Here is an 11448-nt window from a genome sequence, read left to right on the forward strand (position 1 = left end):
GAGATGGTATAACATTCCTGTACATGTGACGGGGGCGATAATATAACATTTCTGTACATGTGACGGATGTGACCAGGGAGATGATATAACATTTCTGTACATGTGACGGATGTGACCAGGGAGATGATATAACATTTCTGTACATGTGACGGGATGTCACCGGGGAGATGATATAACATTTCTGTACATGTGACGGGATGTGACCGGGGAGATGATATAACATTTCTGTACATGTGACGGATGTGACCGGGGAGATGATATAACATTTCTGTACATGTGACGGGATGTGACCGGGGAGATGATATAATATTTCTGTACATGTGACGGATGTGACCGGGGAGGTAATATAACATTTCTGTGCATGTGACGTATGTGACCGGGGAGATGATATAACATTTCTGTACATATGTCGGGATGTGACCGGGGAGGTGATATAACATTTCTGTACATGTGACGGGATGTGACCGGGGAGGTAATATAACATTTCTGTACATATGACGGGATGTGACCGGGGAGATGATATAACATTTCTGTACATGTGACGGGATGTGACCGGGGAGGTGATATAACATTTCTGTAGATGTGACGGGATGTGACCAGGGAGATGATATAACATTTCTGTACATGTGACGGGATGTGACCGGGGGGATGATATAACATTTCTGTACATGTGACAGGATGTGACCGGGGAGATGATATAACATTTCTGTACATGTGACGGGATGTGACCGGGGAGGTGATATAAAATTTCTGTACATGTGACTGGATGTGAACGGGGAGATGATATAAAATTTCTGTACATGTGACTGGATGTGACCGGGGATATGATATAACATTTCTGTACATGTGACGGCATGTGACCGGGGACATGATATAACATTTCTGTACATGTTTCGGAATGTGACCGGGGAGATGATATAACATTTCTGTACATGTTTCGGAATGTGACCGGGGAGATGATATAACATTTCTGTACATGTGACGGCATGTGACCGGGGAGATGATATAACATTTCTGTACATGTTTCGGAATGTGACCGGGGAGATGATATAACATTTCTGTACATGTGACGGCATGTGACCGGGGAGATGATATAACATTTCTGGACATGTGACGGGATGTGACCGGGGAGATGATATAACATTTCTGTACATGTGATGGATGTGACCGGGGAGATCATATAACATTTCTGTACATGTGACGGGATGTGACCGGGGAGATGATATAACATTTCTGTACATGTGACGGATGTGACCGGGGAGATGATATAACATTTCTGTACATGTGACGGATGTGACCGGGGAGGTGATATAACATTTCTGTACATGTGACGGGATGTGATCGGAGAGGTGATATAAAATTTCTGTACATGTGACGGGATGTGACAAGGGAGGTGATATAACATTTCTGTACATGTGACGGGATGTGACCGGGGAGATGATATAACATTTCTGTACATGTGACGGGATGTGACCGGGGAGATGATATAACATTTCTGTACATGTGACGGGATGTGACCGGGGAGGTGATATAACATTTCTGTACATGTGACGAGATGTGACCAGGGAGATGATATAACATTTCTGTACATGTGACGGGATGTGACCGGGGAGATGATATAACATTTCTGTACATGTGACGGGATGTGAGCGGGGGGATGATATAACATCTCTATACATGTGACGGGATGTGACCGGGGGATGATATAACATTTCTGTACATGTGATGGATGTGATCGGGGAGATGACATAACATTTCTGTACATGTGACGGGATGTGACCGAGGATATGATATAACATTTCTGTACATGTGACGGGATGTGACCGGGGAGATGATATAACATTTCTGTACATGTGACGGATGTGACCGGGGAGATGATATAACATTTCTGTGCATGTGACGGGATGTGACCGAGGAGATGATATAATATTTCTGTACATGTGACGGATGTGACCGGGGAGGTGATATAACATTTCTGTGCATGTGACTTATGTGACCGGGGAGGTGATATAACATTTCTGTACATGTGACGGGATGTGACCGGGGGGATGATATAACATTTCTGTACATGTGACGGGATGTGACCAGGGAGGTGATATAACATTTCTGTACATGTGACGGGATGTGACCGGGGAGATGATATAACATTTCTGTACATGTGACGGGATGTGACCGTGGAGATGATATAACATTTCTGTACATGTGACGGGATGTGACCGGGGAGGTGATATAACAATTCTGTACATGTGACAGGATGTGACCGGAGAGATGATATAACATTTCTGTACATGTGACTGGATGTGACCGGGTAGATGATATAACATTTCTGTACAAGTGACGGATGTGACCGGGGAGATGATATAACATTTCTGTACATGTGACGGGATGTGACCGGGGAGGTGATATAACATTTCTGTACATGTGACGGATGTGACAGGGGAGGTGATATAACATTTCTGTACATGTGACGGTTGTGACCGTGGAGATGATATAACATTTCTGTACATGTGATGGATGTGACCGGGGAGATGATATAACATTTCTGTACATGTTTCGGAATGGGACCGGGGAGATGATATAACATTTCTGTACATGTTTCGGAATGTGACCGGGGAGATGATATAACATTTCTGTACATGTGACGGCATGAGACCGGGGAGATGATATAACATTTCTGTACATGTTTCTGAATGTGACCGGGGAGATGATATAACATTTCTGTACATGTGACGGGATGTGAGCGGGGGGATGATATAACATCTCTATACATGTGACGGGATGTGACCGGGGAGATGATATAACATTTCTGTACATGTGACGGGATGTGACCGGGGAGATGATATAACATTTCTGTACATGTTTCGGAATGGGACCGGGGAGATGATATAACATTTCTGTACATGTTTCGGAATGTGACCGGGGAGATGATATAACATTTCTGTACATGTGACGGCATGAGACCGGGGAGATGATATAACATTTCTGTACATGTTTCTGAATGTGACCGGGGAGATGATATAACATTTCTGTACATGTGACGGAATGTGACCGGGGAGATGATATAACATTTCTGGACATGTGACGGGATGTGACCGGGGAGATGATATAACATTTCTGTACATGTGATGGATGTGACCGGGGAGATGATATAACATTTCTGTACATGTGACTGATGTGACCGTGGAGATCATATAACATTTCTGTACATGTGACGGGATGTAACCGGGGGGATGATATAACATTTCTGTACATGTGACGGATGTGACCGGGGAGATGATATAACATTTCTGTACATGTGACGGGATGTGACCGGGGAGATGATATAACATTTCTGTACATGTGACGGGATGTGACCGGGGCGAATATATAATATTTCTGTACATGTGACGGATGTGACCGGGGAGGTTATATAACATTTCTGTACGTGACGGGATGTGACCGGGGAGGTGATATAACATTTCTGTACATGTGACGGATGTGACCGGGGAGGTGATATAACATTTCTGTACATGTGACGGTTGTGACCGGGGAGATGATATAACATTTCTGTACATGTGACGGGATGTGAGCGGGGGGATGATATAACATCTCTATACATGTGACGGGATGTGACCGGGGAGATGATATAACATTTCTGTAGATGTGACGGGATGTGACCAGGGAGATGATATAACATTTCTGTACATGTGACGGGATGTGACCGGGGGGATGATATAACATTTCTGTACATGTGACAGGATGTGACCGGGGAGATGATATAACATTTCTGTACATGTGACGGGATGTGACCGGGGAGGTGATATAAAATTTCTGTACATGTGACTGGATGTGAACGGGGAGATGATATAAAATTTCTGTACATGTGACTGGATGTGACCGGGGATATGATATAACATTTCTGTACATGTGACGGCATGTGACCGGGGACATGATATAACATTTCTGTACATGTTTCGGAATGTGACCGGGGAGATGATATAACATTTCTGTACATGTTTCGGAATGTGACCGGGGAGATGATATAACATTTCTGTACATGTGACGGCATGTGACCGGGGAGATGATATAACATTTCTGTACATGTTTCGGAATGTGACCGGGGAGATGATATAACATTTCTGTACATGTGACGGCATGTGACCGGGGAGATGATATAACATTTCTGGACATGTGACGGGATGTGACCGGGGAGATGATATAACATTTCTGTACATGTGATGGATGTGACCGGGGAGATCATATAACATTTCTGTACATGTGACGGGATGTGACCGGGGGGATGATATAACATTTCTGTACATGTGACGGATGTGACCGGGGAGATGATATAACATTTCTGTACATGTGACAGATGTGACCGGGGAGATGATATAACATTTCTGTACATGTGACGGATGTGACCGGGGAGATGATATAACATTTCTGTACATGTGACGGATGTGACCGGGGAGGTGATACAACATTTCTGTACATGTGACGGGATGTGATCGGAGAGGTGATATAAAATTTCTGTACATGTGACGGGATGTGACAAGGGAGGTGATATAACATTTCTGTACATGTGACGGGATGTGACCGGGGAGATGATATAACATTTCTGTACATGTGACGGGATGTGACCGGGGAGATGATATAACATTTCTGTACATGTGACGGGATGTGACCGGGGAGGTGATATAACATTTCTGTACATGTGACGAGATGTGATCGGAGAGGTGATATAACATTTCTGTACATGTGACGGATGTGACCAGGGAGATGATATAACATTTCTGTACATGTGACGGGATGTGACCGGGGAGATGATATAACATTTCTGTACATGTGACGGGATGTGAGCGGGGGGATGATATAACATCTCTATACATGTGACGGGATGTGACCGGGGGATGATATAACATTTCTGTACATGTGATGGATGTGATCGGGGAGATGACATAACATTTCTGTACATGTGACGGGATGTGACCGAGGATATGATATAACATTTCTGTACATGTGACGGGATGTGACCGGGGAGATGATATAACATTTCTGTACATGTGACGGATGTGACCGGGGAGATGATATAACATTTCTGTACATGTGACGGGATGTGACCGAGGAGATGATATAATATTTCTGTACATGTGACGGATGTGACCGGGGAGGTGATATAACATTTCTGTGCATGTGACTTATGTGACCGGGGAGGTGACATAACATTTCTGTACATGTGACGGGATGTGACCGGGGGGATGATATAACATTTCTGTACATGTGACGGGATGTGACCAGGGAGGTGATATAACATTTCTGTACATGTGACGGGATGTGACCGGGGAGATGATATAACATTTCTGTACATGTGACGGGATGTGACCGTGGAGATGATATAACATTTCTGTACATGTGACGGGATGTGACCGGGGAGGTGATATAACAATTCTGTACATGTGACAGGATGTGACCGGAGAGATGATATAACATTTCTGTACATGTGACTGGATGTGACCGGGTAGATGATATAACATTTCTGTACAAGTGACGGATGTGACCGGGGAGATGATATAACATTTCTGTACATGTGACGGGATGTGACCGGGGAGGTGATATAACATTTCTGTACATGTGACGGATGTGACAGGGGAGGTGATATAACATTTCTGTACATGTGACGGTTGTGACCGTGGAGATGATATAACATTTCTGTACATGTGATGGATGTGACCGGGGAGATGATATAACATTTCTGTACATGTTTCGGAATGGGACCGGGGAGATGATATAACATTTCTGTACATGTTTCGGAATGTGACCGGGGAGATGATATAACATTTCTGTACATGTGACGGCATGAGACCGGGGAGATGATATAACATTTCTGTACATGTTTCTGAATGTGACCGGGGAGATGATATAACATTTCTGTACATGTGACGGGATGTGAGCGGGGGGATGATATAACATCTCTATACATGTGACGGGATGTGACCGGGGAGATGATATAACATTTCTGTACATGTGACGGGATGTGACCGGGGAGATGATATAACATTTCTGTACATGTTTCGGAATGGGACCGGGGAGATGATATAACATTTCTGTACATGTTTCGGAATGTGACCGGGGAGATGATATAACATTTCTGTACATGTGACGGCATGAGACCGGGGAGATGATATAACATTTCTGTACATGTTTCTGAATGTGACCGGGGAGATGATATAACATTTCTGTACATGTGACGGAATGTGACCGGGGAGATGATATAACATTTCTGGACATGTGACGGGATGTGACCGGGGAGATGATATAACATTTCTGTACATGTGATGGATGTGACCGGGGAGATGATATAACATTTCTGTACATGTGACTGATGTGACCGTGGAGATCATATAACATTTCTGTACATGTGACGGAATGTAACCGGGGGGATGATATAACATTTCTGTACATGTGACGGATGTGACCGGGGAGATGATATAACATTTCTGTACATGTGACGGGATGTGACCGGGGAGATGATATAACATTTCTGTACATGTGACGGGATGTGACCGGGGCGAATATATAATATTTCTGTACATGTGACGGATGTGACCGGGGAGGTTATATAACATTTCTGTACGTGACGGGATGTGACCGGGGAGGTGATATAACATTTCTGTACATGTGACGGATGTGACCGGGGAGGTGATATAACATTTCTGTACATGTGACGGTTGTGACCGGGGAGATGATATAACATTTCTGTACATGTGACGGGATGTGAGCGGGGGGATGATATAACATCTCTATACATGTGACGGGATGTGACCGGGGAGATGATATAACATTTCTGTACATGTGACGGGATGTGACCGGGGATATGATATAACATTTCTGTACATGTGACGGCATGTGACCGGGGAGAAGATATAACATTTCTGTACATGTTTCGGAATGTGACCGGGGAGATGATATAACATTTCTGTACATGTTTCGGAATGTGACCGGGGAGATGATATAACATTTCTGTACATGTGACGGCATGTGACCGGGGAGATGATATAACATTTCTGTACATGTTTCGGAATGTGACCGGGGAGATGATATAACATTTCTGTACATGTGACGGCATGTGACCGGGGAGATGATATAACATTTCTGGACATGTGACGGGATGTGACCGGGGAGATGATATAACATTTCTGTACATGTGATGGATGTGACCAGGGAGATCATATAACATTTCTGTACATGTGACGGGATGTGACCGGGGGGATGATATAACATTTCTGTACATGTGACGGATGTGACCGGGCAGATGATATAACATTTCTGTACATGTGACGGATGTGACCGGGGAGGTGATATAACATTTCTGTACATGTGAAGCGATGTGACCGGGGAGGTGATATAACATTTCTGTACATGTGACGGGATGTGACCGGGGAGATGATATAACATTTCTGTACATGTGACGGGATGTGACCGGGGAGATGATATAACATTTCTGTACATGTGACGGGATGTGACCGGGGAGGTGATATAACATTTCTGTACATGTGACGAGATGTGATCGGAGAGGTGATATAACATTTCTGTACATGTGACGGATGTGACCAGGGAGATGATATAACATTTCTGTACATGTGACGGGATATGACCGGGGAGATGATATAACATTTCTGTACATGTGACGGGATGTGAGCGGGGGGATGATATAACATCTCTATACATGTGACGGGATGTGACCGGGGGATTATAACATTTCTGTACATGTGATGGATGTGACCGAGTATATGATATAACATTTCTGTACATGTGACGGATGTGACCGGGGAGATGATATAACATTTCTGGACATGTGACGGGATGTGACCGGGGAGATGATATAACATTTCTGTAAATGTGATGGATGTGACCTGGGAGATGATATAACATTTCTGTACATGTGACTGATGTGACCGTGGAGATCATATAACATTTCTGTACATGTGACGGGATGTAATCGGGGAGGTGATATAACATTTCTGTATATGTGACGGGATGTGACCGGGGGGGATGATATAACATTTCTGTACATGTGACGGGATGTTACCGGGGAGATGATATAACATTTCTGTAAATGTGACGGGATGTGACCGGGGAGATGATATTACATTTCTGTACATGTGACGGATGTGACCGGGGAGATGATATAACATTTCTGTACATGTGACTGGTTGTGACCGGGGAGATGATATAACATTTCTGTACATGTGACTGGATGTGACCGGGGAGGTGATATAACATTTCTGTAAATGTGACGGGATGTGACCCGGGAGAAGATATTACATTTCTGTACATGTGACGGATGTGACCGGGGAGATGATATAACATTTCTGTACATGTGACTGGATGTGACCGGGGAGGTGATATAAAATTTCTGTGGATGTGACGGGATGTGACCGGGGAGATGATATAACATTTCTGTACATGTCACGGGATGTGACCGGGGAGATGATATAACATTTCTGTACATGTGACGGGATGTGACCGGGGAGGTGATATAACATTTCTGTACATGTGACGGGAAGTGACCGGGGAGATGATATAACATTTCTGTACATGTGATGGGATGTGACTGGGGAGATGATATAATATTTCTGTACATGTGACGGGATGTGACCATGGCGATGATATAATATTTCTGTACATGTGACGGGATGTGACCCGGGAGATGATATAACATTTCTGTACATGTGACGGGATGTGACCTGGGGGATGATATAACATTTCTGTACATGTGACGGGATGTGACCGGGGAGATGATATAACATTTCTGTACATGTGACAGGATGTGACCGGGGAGATGATATAACATTTCTGTACATGTGACGGATGTGACCGGGGAGATGATATAACATTTCTGTACATATGACGGGATGTGACCGGGGAGATGATATAACATTCCTGTACATGTGACGGATGTGACCGGGGCGATAATATAACATTTCTGTACATGTGATGGATGTGACCAGGGAGATGATATAACATTTCTGTACATGTGACGGATGTGACCGGGGAGATGATATAACATTTCTGTACATGTGACGGGATGTGACCGAGGAGATGATATAATATTTCTGTACATGTGACGGATGTGACCGGGGAGGTGATATAACATTTCTGTGCATGTGACTTATGTGACCGGGGAGGTGATATAACATTTCTGTACATGTGACGGGATGTGACCGGGGGGATGATATAACATTTCTGTACATGTGACGGGATGTGACCAGGGAGGTGATATAACATTTCTGTACATGTGACGGGATGTGACCGGGGAGATGATATAACATTTCTGTACATGTGACGGGATGTGACCGTGGAGATGATATAACATTTCTGTACATGTGACGGGATGTGACCGGGGAGGTGATATAACAATTCTGTACATGTGACAGGATGTGACCGGAGAGATGATATAACATTTCTGTACATGTGACTGGATGTGACCGGGTAGATGATATAACATTTCTGTACAAGTGACGGATGTGACCGGGGAGATGATATAACATTTCTGTACATGTGACGGGATGTGACCGGGGAGGTGATATAACATTTCTGTACATGTGACGGATGTGACAGGGGAGGTGATATAACATTTCTGTACATGTGACGGTTGTGACCGTGGAGATGATATAACATTTCTGTACATGTGATGGATGTGACCGGGGAGATGATATAACATTTCTGTACATGTTTCGGAATGGGACCGGGGAGATGATATAACATTTCTGTACATGTTTCGGAATGTGACCGGGGAGATGATATAACATTTCTGTACATGTGACGGCATGAGACCGGGGAGATGATATAACATTTCTGTACATGTTTCTGAATGTGACCGGGGAGATGATATAACATTTCTGTACATGTGACGGGATGTGAGCGGGGGGATGATATAACATCTCTATACATGTGACGGGATGTGACCGGGGAGATGATATAACATTTCTGTACATGTGACGGGATGTGACCGGGGAGATGATATAACATTTCTGTACATGTTTCGGAATGGGACCGGGGAGATGATATAACATTTCTGTACATGTTTCGGAATGTGACCGGGGAGATGATATAACATTTCTGTACATGTGACGGCATGAGACCGGGGAGATGATATAACATTTCTGTACATGTTTCTGAATGTGACCGGGGAGATGATATAACATTTCCGTACATGTGACGGAATGTGACCGGGGAGATGATATAACATTTCTGGACATGTGACGGGATGTGACCGGGGAGATGATATAACATTTCTGTACATGTGATGGATGTGACCGGGGAGATGATATAACATTTCTGTACATGTGACTGATGTGACCGTGGAGATCATATAACATTTCTGTACATGTGACGGGATGTAACCGGGGGGATGATATAACATTTCTGTACATGTGACGGATGTGACCGGGGAGATGATATAACATTTCTGTACATGTGACGGGATGTGACCGGGGAGATGATATAACATTTCTGTACATGTGACGGGATGTGACCGGGGCGAATATATAATATTTCTGTACATGTGACGGATGTGACCGGGGAGGTTATATAACATTTCTGTACGTGACGGGATGTGACCGGGGAGGTGATATAACATTTCTGTACATGTGACGGATGTGACCGGGGAGGTGATATAACATTTCTGTACATGTGACGGTTGTGACCGGGGAGATGATATAACATTTCTGTACATGTGACGGGATGTGAGCGGGGGGATGATATAACATCTCTATACATGTGACGGGATGTGACCGGGGAGATGATATAACATTTCTGTACATGTGACGGGATGTGACCGGGGATATGATATAACATTTCTGTACATGTGACGGCATGTGACCGGGGAGAAGATATAACATTTCTGTACATGTTTCGGAATGTGACCGGGGAGATGATATAACATTTCTGTACATGTTTCGGAATGTGACCGGGGAGATGATATAACATTTCTGTACATGTGACGGCATGTGACCGGGGAGATGATATAACATTTCTGTACATGTTTCGGAATGTGACCGGGGAGATGATATAACATTTCTGTACATGTGACGGCATGTGACCGGGGAGATGATATAACATTTCTGGACATGTGACGGGATGTGACCGGGGAGATGATATAACATTTCTGTACATGTGATGGATGTGACCAGGGAGATCATATAACATTTCTGTACATGTGACGGGATGTGACCGGGGGGATGATATAACATTTCTGTACATGTGACGGATGTGACCGGGCAGATGATATAACATTTCTGTACATGTGACGGATGTGACCGGGGAGGTGATATAACATTTCTGTACATGTGAAGCGATGTGACCGGGGAGGTGATATAACATTTCTGTACATGTGACGGGATGTGACCGGGGAGATGATATAACATTTCTGTACATGTGACGGGATGTGACCGGGGAGATGATATA

This window comes from Taudactylus pleione, unplaced genomic scaffold, assembly GCF_031769625.1.
Source record: "Taudactylus pleione unplaced genomic scaffold, aTauple2 ptg000489l, whole genome shotgun sequence".
Classification (NCBI taxonomy): domain Eukaryota; kingdom Metazoa; phylum Chordata; class Amphibia; order Anura; family Myobatrachidae; genus Taudactylus; species Taudactylus pleione.